Source organism: Haliotis cracherodii, unplaced genomic scaffold, assembly GCF_022045235.1.
Source record: "Haliotis cracherodii isolate W230 unplaced genomic scaffold, xgHalCrac1.p SCAF_15, whole genome shotgun sequence".
Classification (NCBI taxonomy): domain Eukaryota; kingdom Metazoa; phylum Mollusca; class Gastropoda; order Lepetellida; family Haliotidae; genus Haliotis; species Haliotis cracherodii.
The window spans coordinates 13,585,237-13,597,748 of NW_027266270.1; the positions used below are offsets into that span (position 1 = coordinate 13,585,237).

At 42.3% G+C, this 12,512-nt stretch overlaps 1 pseudogene; it reads right to left on the reverse strand.

The window, feature by feature from the left end:
- Positions 1-3,028: 3,028 nt before the first annotated feature.
- On the reverse strand, positions 3,029-4,033 carry LOC139461537 (serine-rich adhesin for platelets-like; annotated as a pseudogene).
- Positions 4,034-12,512: the final 8,479 nt, after the last annotated feature.

Genomic DNA, 12,512 nt, shown 5'->3' on the forward strand with positions numbered 1-12,512 from the left:
TTGTTTGTTTGTTTGTTTGTTTGTTTAACACCGCGCTCTCAATATTCCAGCTATATGACGGCGGTCTGTAATTTATCGAGTCTGGACCAGACAATCCAGCGATTGACATCATGAGCATCAATCCACGCAAAAGGGGTACGACGACATGCATCAACCAAGTCAGCGAGCCTGACCAACCAATCCCGTGAATCGCCCTTGACGACAAGCATAGTCGCCTTTTACGGCAAGCATGGGTTGCCGAAGACCTATTCTACCCCGGATGTTCACGGGTCTTAAATGTGTGGATCTAATAGTTCGCAAATAACGAAATTACTGAATGCGCTTTTAAAGCCGTTTTTAAATATTCATAACTATGAATTTCTAAATTCCAATCTCGCCCTTCACGTGATATACATCACATCTTTAATCGTATTGATAGCACTGTCTGAATCGGAATCCAGAAGATATCGCGGTCATGTTTTGACATAATCGTGCAAAAAATTAATCCGGCCCCGGCCAAAGTGTTATCGGCCGGCCCAGCCATTCTTTCATCTGTCAAAACACCAGTATTTAGGTTTCAGGTTTGGCACAAACTCACTAACAAACACTACCCCGGCCGTCTCAGGTCAAGACTTATAAGATCGTCTTTAATTCCACGGTTAAATAGATAGGATTTTAAGCCCTCTGTTTAACTCCTTCCTAATGTGTTTTCCAAGACGGCGGCCTCAGTCAACAAGTGGAGTCAGACGACCTTTTTATTCAGGTGTTGCTACCAAGAAAACTTTACTGGCAGCTTACGGTGGATCTCGCCGACGCGTGGGACTATTTTTCCCGAAGGACGACGTAATCTGGTCATGTCTTTTCACGAAGCCTGCAATATTTTTCTGGGAAGAATGTCGTGTTTTTGACATACAATCATTTTAAGGCAGTTTTTGAGACAGAAAACATTTCTCGAGTGCTACCCAAGTTTTCTGGTTTAGTTCTTGGGTGTGGCAAAATCTACATACAATCTTTTCACACTCATTTCCTTGAAATATGTACACATATGTTGTTGCGCCGCCTTTAGCAATATTCCAGCAATATTCACGGCGGGGGCACCAGAAGTGGGCTTCACAAAATATACTCCTGTGGGGAATCGAACCCGGGTCTTCAGCGTGACCAGTGTCAGTACCAGTGTCAGTATCTTTCCAACTAGTCGTGTCGTTTGGTCAGCGTACAAAGTTCTTTACAACTTCAGTAAGAAATTGCTTGAAATTATCTACATGATTTGCCACTCTGGTTCAACTTTGAAAAAGTTCAGATAATTTGAGTTAAATTGGAGAATAACAATATTTCATAATGTCAATGATTGATGTACTCTGAATTCATAGAGGCCAAGATTCGCATTTTCTTAAATTCGATTTTATTCGAACACGATTTAACACCAAATTGCTCGTATGAACAAACTGTTGGCAGACATAATTCATAAACGATTTGAATAACGGCCCACATCAGAACATGAAGATGCTTTGATATAAAATACTTCGTTGTCATTCCAATATAAAACGAAAAGTGTTTAAAAGCAAACTACGACAATACAATTTGTTGAAGTAGTTAACGGTTTGTATAATTTATTATCTGGATATGAGTTGATAACGAACTCGGCGGTCCCCAGGGCTTAGTGATTGATTATTTCCTGAGTAACAACAACAGAGTCGTTTACTTTTCATACCAAGTTGTTAAAGCGGAAATAGCAAAGTTAACCGCCAATTTAAAGATGGTAATTGTAATCTTTAAATGCCAGCTCTATCAATGGCACGGTGTCGTTGTCGGATCACACGATACCGGGAGGTAACTGACATCCCCACCCCCACACCATCATGCAAATAGCTGCCGTCAATTACCTTTACACTTTGTACGGCGTGTGTGTGTGTGCGCGTGTGTGTGTGGGGGGGGGGGGGGAGGGGGGGTGGGGGTGGGGGTGGGGGGGGGGGGGGGAGGGGGTAAGACACCTGTTATCCATTGCAAATCCTGTTTGGATCGCGCCAGAGCTTGATTTTCTGTGTATTTCAAGACATGTTCGGCGTCAATGGGACACAGTTGTGTTGTGAGTGTGCATTAAACTATTCGTGAGCATATAGATAGACAAATCTACACCATATTGTAGACAGTCAGTCACAGGTAGAGACAGGCCTACACCATACTGCAGACAGTCAGTCAAAGGTAGAGACAGACCTACACCATATTGTAGACAGTCAGTTTAAGGTAGTGACAGAACTACACCATACTGCAGACAGTCAGTCACAGGTACAGACAGACCTACACCATACTGCAGACAGTCAGTCACAGGTACAGACAGATCTACACCATACTGCAGACAGTCAGTCACAGGTAGAGACAGACCTACAACATACTGCAGACAGTCAGTCACAGGTAGAGAAAGACCTACACAATACTGCAGACAGTCAGTCACAGGTAGAGGCAGACCTACACCATACTGCAGACAGTCAGTCACAGGTAGAGACAGATCTACACCATATTGTAGACTGTCGGTCACAGGTAGAGACAGACCTACACCATACTGCACACAGTCAGTCACAGGTAGAGGCAGACCTACACTATACTGCAGACAGTGAGTCAGTCACAGGTAGAGGCAGACCTACACTATACTGCAGACAGTCAGTCAGTCACAGGTACAGACAGACCTACACAATACTGCAGACAGTCAGTCACAGGTAGAGGCAGACCTACACCATACTGCAGACAGTCAGTCAGTCACAGGTACAGACAGACCTACACAATACTGAAGACAGTCAGACACAGGTAGAGGCAGATCTACACCATACTGCAGACAGTCAGTCACAGGTAGAGACAGACCTACACCGTACTGCAGAAAGTCAGTCAGTCACAGACAGAGACAGACCTACACAATACTGCAGACAGTCAGTCACGGGTAGAGACAGATGTACACCATATTGTAGACAGTCGGTCACAGGTAGATACATACTTATCTATATATTGTAGACAGTCAGTCACAGGTACAGACAGATCTACACAATACTGAAGACAGTCAGTCACAGGTAGAGACAGACCTACACCATACTGAAGACAGTCAGTCACAGGTAGAGATAGACCTACACCATATTGTAGACAGTCAGTCACAGGTACAGACAGATCTACACAATACTGAAGACAGCCAGTCACGGGTAGAGACAGACCTACACCATACTGCAGACAGTCAGTCACAAGTAGAGACAGACCTACACAATACTGAAGACAGTCAGTCACGGGTAGAGACAGATCTACACCATACTGAAGACAGTCAGTCACAGGTAGAGACAGATCTACACCATACTGAAGACAGTCAGTCACGGGTAGAGACAGATCTACACCATACTGAAGACAGTCAGTCACAGGTAGATACATACCTATCCATATATTGTAGACAGTCGGTCACAGATAGAGACAGATCTACACTACACTGCAGACAGTCAGTCACGGGTAGAGACAGATCTACACCATACTAAAGACAGTCAGTCACGGGTAGAGACAAAGCTACACCATACTGAAGACAGTCAGTCACGGGTAGAGACAGATCTACACCATACTGAAGACAGTCAGTCACGGGTAGAGACAGATCTACACCATACTGAAGACAGTCAGTCACAGGTAGATACATACCTATCCATATATTGTAGACAGTCGGTCACAGATAGAGACAGATCTACACCATATTGAAGACAGTCGGTCACAGGTAGATACATACCTATCTATATATTGTAGACAGTCAGTAACAGGTACAGACAGATCTACACAATACTGAAGACAGTCAGTCACAGGTAGAGACAGACCTACACCATACTGAAGACAGTCAGTCACGGGTAGAGACAGATCTACACCATACTGCAGACAGTCAGTCACAGGTAGAGGCAGACCTACACCATACTGCAGACAGTCAGTCACAGGTAGAGACAGATCTACACCATACTGAAGATAGTCAGTCACGGGTAGAGACAGAGCTACACCATACTGAAGACAGTCAGTCACGGGTAGAGACAGATCTACACCATATTGTAGACAGTCAGTCACAGGTAGATATATACCTATCTATATATTGCAGACAGTCAGTCACTGACAGAGACAGATCTACACTACACTGCAGACAGTCAGACACTGGCAGAGAGTCGGTTACAGACCCACTTTAGGCTCTCTTAAATGTGTCTGATCACAGATAAACCTATCACGGTAGAGCTTACAGGGACTATATGATCGCTATTACGATAGGAACACAGCATGTATACATACACACAAACACACACGCAAACATACATACACATACACACACAGAGTAAAAGACAACAGAAACACACAAATACACACACACACACACACACACAAACAAAACACATATGTACACAAACACACGCGCAAAACACACTCTCACATACACGCAAACACAAAATACACACGCATACACAAAACACACACAAAGCACACATTCGCGTAAAAGAGACAAACATAACCACACATGTACACAAGCACACACGCAAACATACATACACACAACAAAATAAAAACCCTAAAACAGAACACATAAATACACACACAAAGCACACACGCATTGGCACATGTACATAAACACACACGCGCAAAACACACGCAAACACACACACACAAAACATATAGATAAAAAGACAGACACACATAAACTCACAAAAAGCACACACACACACACATTTATGTACACAAATACAAACAAACACACTTACGTAAAACACACATATACACAAACTAACACGCAAACAGTTATTTAAACTAGAGTTTGACACCTTGTCTTAATGCATAGTATAGTTCACATTCTATATACACACAGACATATGCACACACACACACATACACACACACAAGGCACACACACACACAAGGCACACACACACACACACAAAGCACACACACACACAAAGCACACACACACACACACACACACACACACACACACACACACACACACACACACACACAAAGCACACACACACACAAAGCACACACAAAGCACACACAAAGCACACGGGAAGTTTCCGCTCCACGCCGCACAATCCCCCTACGCCAATCCACGGTATCATCATGCGATGCATTACTCCACAAATGACCCCATCATAAAACCGCCCATCCCTTTACTCGAGGTAATGACCCGTTACTCTCGGTATAAACGTGTGACGCCACCTAGGCATGTAGATTGCTTGTATATTTCAAATCGATACCGAACATGTAGCAGTTGCCATTGCACTTCAAACGCACCGAGAGCCCTATAGCAATCTGTGTCGCTTTGAAACACATCACGTTTGTGTTAATGCCTCATACCCACTGCTATTGACAAAACATTTCTCAAATACCTATCAGTCATAACGAGATCACGTCCTTCGTTATTTTAGAACACGTATGTTATTAGCGTCAAATATTTCACTCAAAATGCAAATAAGTTTCATTCTCTGATCTCCCGTGCTTACGCCGGATTAAATCCCAATATGCAGGTCGTTGATGTCGGCGCGCCACATGGCGACATCATGCACGACTGCCGAGGCTTGGAAATTCAGTGTTGATTTTCACAATGAAATCAACAAGTTTGCACATCGTCCTGGAAATAAATCCATTAGATCGGTTGTCGCTGTCTGCACGCCGGCGACGTGGACGGGAAACAGACGTCATTGTCTTGAGCACTGACATCGCTCTGTTGTTCTTTGCACGGGAAGGGTGAGCAGATGAAATGGACATCGAGGCTCGTGCTGTCATGCGCAAGGACAAGGCCGATCCATAGGACCATTACACGCAAAATATAAAAGTCACAGCCACTCTCTGATCCAGGAAATGTCCCACACGCTAAATTGATTTGAGGCCAGTCAGACCTGTGTTTGGCTCCTGTGACGTGAAAGCGGGAGGCCACAATCGTTTTAGGTTACATCGCGATTGGACTTGTCAGTATAAATTACGTGAGCAAGTTTTCGTAAAATGGTATTAGCTACAAACCCGTTTTAGTAGACTTACCAACGTTTTAGATAGTGATTGAGTGAGTATGGTTTTACGCCGCTTTTAGCAATATTCCAGCAATATCACGGCGAGGGACACCAGAAATGGGCTTCAACCATTGTACCCATGTCGGGAATCGAAACTGGGTGTTCGGCGTGACGAGCGAACGCTTTAACAACTAGGTTACCTGACCGCCCCAGTTACTTTTCGAACACTGAATGCTATGACATATTATCTGAGATGATAATGAGTAATGTTTGACGCCGTTTTCACAGTGTTTTACTTATTTCACGACGCATCAGTTTAATATGGAAGCAAAACCGTAGTGGAGCGGGTTGTAGATGTGTACAACGTCGATGAAACCCAAGAGAATCATAAAAAGACAGAATAAGAATTCGAACACATTCATCGCATCCTGGCACGGGTAAGGGACGTTACTCTCCATAGAGATCGGCGAAGCATTCGACGACTGGTGCATCCGTAGACCCTTGAATACTACGAATTAATCAAGAATAAAATATGTCATATTTTTCCACTATCTTTCGCAAGATATTTTAGTAACCGTGGGTATTTTGTACCCACATAGAATCTAAACGATGTATTATAAACAGACAAAGAGTATGAAAAGAACCCTGGCCCGCGCCTAGCTCGCTGTCAATAAGCAATATTATACAGACTCCACTATTGACGGGGCCGTGATGTCGGGTGACTGACAGTTGTCAATAACGAAAACATCAAACAAACAATACTATAACCTTGGTATATACGACACGCAATCGCACTGGTGATCACATAAGGATCTTATCCATGTGTAACGCTAAATAATTCACGTACCTGTCGGCTGTTACCATGGAAGATCATTACCAGGGCGGAGCTACTATGAGTGGACGTTTTGTTTTTTCTGTCCCCCAGGCTTAACAATATTGTACTAACTGATGCTAATCCGCTAATCTCACAGGGTAAATCGTGTTTTATTCATGACGAGATGGGACGAGTGATAAGGTGACAAAAGAAATCAACCAGTGAAACCTCGAAATATAATGCCTCAGTTCCTAATATAAATAAATCAGCTATCATCAAGGTAGTGCGATCCCTAAAAAGTTAATCATTTTGTGGAGTGTTTTTATTCTTGATGCTTACTTTAATCTAAGTTGTGAGCACAGGGAATTCCAGTTTTATGGATGTAAGTCTCTCACGATAGAATATAGATTAACTGTCACGTGAATTGCAAGTGGATGAAGCATTTTAGTTCACTCAAGTAAAATAGCATTAAAATATAATCGGCGGGTACTGCGGCATCCTGTTTGAAAGTTTATGGGTAAAGTGACTCATCTCGATGGGACGCTAGACATATAGGGAAGACATCTATCTCCAGGCACTCGATGTAGCGCATACATGTACTGACGATGGTTCTAGGAAACAAAGACTGTTACATGAAACGAAACCACAAATCATTCTGTAATATATGTAATGGGTATTATTGGTTTCACTAAGAGTTTCTTATATTTTGTAGGAACTCGTGAGTAGGCATGCACACACACATACACACACACATACACACACCTATACACAAAGACACATACTCACACACACATACAAGCATACATACACACATATATAATAATTATATATACGCAAACATACACACACACACTCACACACATACACACACACATACACACACCTATACACAAAGACATACTCACATACTCACACACACATACAAGCATACATACACACATATATAATAATTATAATATACGCAAACATACACACACTCACACACACACACATTCACACACTAACACACACACATTCGCACACTAACACACACACATTCACACTAACACACATACACATAAACACACAAATTCATACACTAACACACATACACACACATTCACACATATATAATAATTATATATACGCAAACATACACACACTCACACACACACATTCACACACTAACACACATACATTCACACACTAACACACACATACACACATTAACACACATTCACACACTAACACATACACACACATTCACACACTAACACACACATACACACATTCACACACTAACACACACACACACACATTCACGCACTAACACACACACACATTCACACACTAACACACACACATTCACACACTAACACACACACACATACATATGATAAGTCGGAGAAGGTGAGGTGAAATGGGGTTTAACGTCACGTCCAAGATTATTGCACTTATATAGCGACGTGCATGTACGTGTGTGTTTGTGTGGCTGCTTGTACTAGTCCGGACTGATGCCGATTTATAGTGCTAGCTCACTGAGATACCATGCCGCAGTTTAACATGAATACCCCACTCAGACACAGTATACTGAGTCCGAGCCGACCAGTCCTTGTTTTAGCCCCTTAATGCCGCGGGCCAGACAGGGTAACAACAAGTACCATCTTTTAACGTCTTAAAGCGGACGCTCTACCACTAGACCACGGAGGTGGTCGATAAGTCGGAGAAACCAGTGGCTGCACGAATGAGTTAAGATCAGACAGATTGCGTAGATCGATGCTCATGATATCAATCACTGGATTGGCTCGATTATTAACAGACCGTCGTCACATAGCTGAAATAAGGCCAAAATAATGGAAGATACATCTATCTCGGACAACACACCTACGATGAGCACCCGATTGCATGATAATGAACATGAATACACACCTGGATAACACAGTAATAATGATCACTACATCATGTCTTGCTTAACAACGTGACAGTTTGCAACACTGTTCATGTCTGTGATGTTAAAGTACAATAACGTGCATAATTAAAACAGTTTTGGTCAGTTATCAATATTTTTAGCATTCCAATAAATAATTCTCTTTTGGCTTCAGTGTATATATATGATATAACGTCATATATAAAAGTCATGTTTTTATCAACATGCATTAACCTAGACATTGGTATATGACTGTCAGTTCCTCCCTATTAATTGATACATTTTTATTTTAGTCATGTGACAACTCGATCCAAAGATTCACGTATCTATTCCTCTACTACCCGTGAAGATCCGGGGTAGAATTGGTCTTCAGTAACGCTTGCTTGCCTTAAAAGGCGACTATGGTTGTCGTAAGAGGCGACTAACGGGATCGGGTGGTCAGGCTCGCTGACTTGGTTGATGCATGTCATCGTATCCCAATTGCGTGGGTAGATACTCATGGTGTCAATCGCTGGATTGCCTGGTCCAGACTCTATTATTTACAGACCGCTGTCATATAGCGAGAATATAGCTGAGTGCGGCGTTAAACAACAAACCAAACAAACTCCTCTACTGTACGTTAACCAGTTTTGATCGTCAACGATCTACAGGAGGGAAGACATTCCTTTGAGTTCGTACCGCGAACTATGCATGTGGAAGATTGTTAAAATACCATGCTCACGAATGTAATGAGAAAATACTATCTTCGGAAGTAAGAATTTTACAGGCAACTGTGACACTTAAATGTTTAAGGAAAAAAGAGACGCAGTGCACCCACATCTTGATCTAATGCAGACCCTTCAGATTGCACGCACCTGTGTTAATTTCGTGATATTGACACACGTCACATGTCTGTCGTGATTCAGAGGCCCGACGCACCCCATCCCTCCCCCACTCCCAAAGGAAGTCTGTACCTATTTGATCTCGCCCTATGTTAACTACATCGATAGCAGTCAATCAAAACACACTTCCTCTTAAGTCCACACGCCACAATAACTGAAATCGACATTTTAGAGAGTCTATATCAACAGCTGGGGCATATACAAACACATGTCATTAACTGTTTGGAAACGTACCAGTCAGCACTGAAATACCGGAACGTCGCCCTGATATATCGCTATTTGTTTAGGTGTTTGTGAGTGTCGTCCTACTTATAAACCCTCATGTTATATTTTGGGGATATTATGACGGATTTTATTTTTTTAAATATAATAAAATGTCTGGTCTTAATTGACGATGCGGGCAATGGTGCATATATATTTTTTTAGCTGAAGCATGCGACTCACACATTTCTGTGGACAGGATAGACAAACGTAACGTGCTACAGGGAACATGCCATGTGTGCGTGCGTGCGTGTATGCTTGCGTGCGTGCCTGTGTTGCTGCTTGTACTTGTCCGAGGACGAATACAGGTTTTATACTAGAGTCCACTGAGATTCCATGCTTGAGTTTTAACACGGATACCCAAGCACAGTAAACTGCTTCCGAGCCGACCAGTTCTTGTTTTATCTGCTTAATGTCGAGCGCAAGACAGGGTAACAACAAGTACCATCTTTTAACGTCATTTGGCTTTGCGCGAGCGGGGATCGAACCGACGACCTTCGGCTTTCGCGGCAACGCCCTATCTCCTAGACTACGGAGGCGATCAAGGTGAGAGGGATAAAGACAAGACATGACACACATGATGAGGATATGATACGAAACATGGGACATCTATCTGTGATGCAGGAGATTAACACACAGGGGACCTTTAATCATATCTTACACACCGGACACACACACACACACACACACACACACACACACACACACACACACACACACACACACACACACACGCACGCACGCACACGCACGCACGCATGCACACACACGCAAACACGCACGCACGCACGCTCACGTACAGACGTGCACACACACGCACACATACACACAGGCACGCATATGCACACACACACACTCACACAAACATTATTCCTCTTTCCAGTTAAAGAAAAATAGAGTTTAAATATCAAAGTGTACTTATTGAAGATGTTCATACTGATAAAACGTCTCACGCACGATCTTACTGAAATATTGTCACATGCACGATTTTTTATGAAATAACGTCATACCACGATATTACTGAAATACCGTCACACACAGGATCATAAGGACACGACGTCACACACACGACAAGACGTGACACCTAACAGTACGCAGACCTTTGGGCAATGCAACACACTTGCAGATTTACCTCTTTCCTCCGTAGTCAACACACTGCAAACAGTATCCGTTTCACAGTCATTCGTTTCGATTTCCCCTGAAGAAATGTGTTATCTCCCTTCTTATATAGCTTCATAAATCTTCGATAACGTTGTGTCATCTCTAGTCAGCCCTAGAGTGATTTGCACAGTTTCTGTAGGGCATGACACAATCACACTAGACAAACCAATTAAACCTTGGCAGATAGTCAATAGCTTCTCTCCAAAAACATATTCAACCATTTTGGATAGACACGATTTACAATATAAATTGCCAATTTAATTTTGAATAATATCCGTGTTACTTCATGACTTCAGATCAATTGACGCTGCCTTTCATACATTCTGACGAATATCTCTATTCAAATGTAATAACCCTTAACTTTATCAACCCTTCAAAGATATTGGATTTCTTGTTCGTTACACGGAAACGCTTGATTCTCATCGGGTAGACTGCACTGCACAATGAGGTGAATTTATGTACCCCTTACGAAGTCCGACTTTAAACAATTACTTTCGAAAACAAACAGCCCTCTTGTCCCTGAACAAATATGGCAGCAAGTGCGCGCGTGCGTATCGCGCGTGTAACATCACGTCCGGTTCTCGCGTTGAACCCAGCTGACCTTCATAAATCGAAAAGTGATTTCTTTAACAACTTGTACGCTCGTCTTTCGTTCGCAAAGCAAATTTTCTCAACTACTCTGAAAGGGTGCAAAAAATCAAGTGTTTAGGAATAATTTGTATTGAATGAACGGATCGACCGTCCTCTCTTATCGTTATTCCATAATGAAAATCCAATGGTAGAATCGTGTTTAGGAAGTGACGTTTTTGTAGAGATTGTTGCGAGCCATGTAGAAGAGGGAGTAACATTTCCGTGTTTTTGTTGCATGGAAGAATCTTTTGAAGCAAATAGTGACAGCATCTCGTAATTGCTATTTGGCTTAAGGCAGGAGCTATTAATATTTTCGCCCCCAGCAACTTGTGTTGTGAAATAGTTTTTTATATATTATACTAAGGTATCTTTTATCGTGTATCATTCACTTTTGACATAAGAACTTTACTTTAATATAAATTTTGTGAATGCCAACGGTTATTTATTTTTTTCTTTAGTTTTAATCTCTTTTTAGCACGGAAACTTATTGTACCACGCGGAGATTTAATGTGGCGTATGAGAATCGATTTTAATGACAATCTTATTTATTGATTTTTATACGGAATATTGAGCCTTTTAGGAAGAAAGTTAAGGGGTACGTTTAAGATCTCTTTTACCAAACACGATTGTATTTGGCAAGGAAATCAAACTACAGATTCGGACAAACCGTATCGACACCAGTAGCAGGGACGGAATTAGAGGTTGCGCACACGCACGCACGCACGCCCACACACACACACACACACACACACACACACACACACACACACACACACACACATCCCCTACCCCACACCCACCCCACACCCCACACCCCAAAAAAACCAAAACAACAAACAATTTTTTTTTTTTAAACACACAAAAGAAACAACACACACCCATAATAAAGT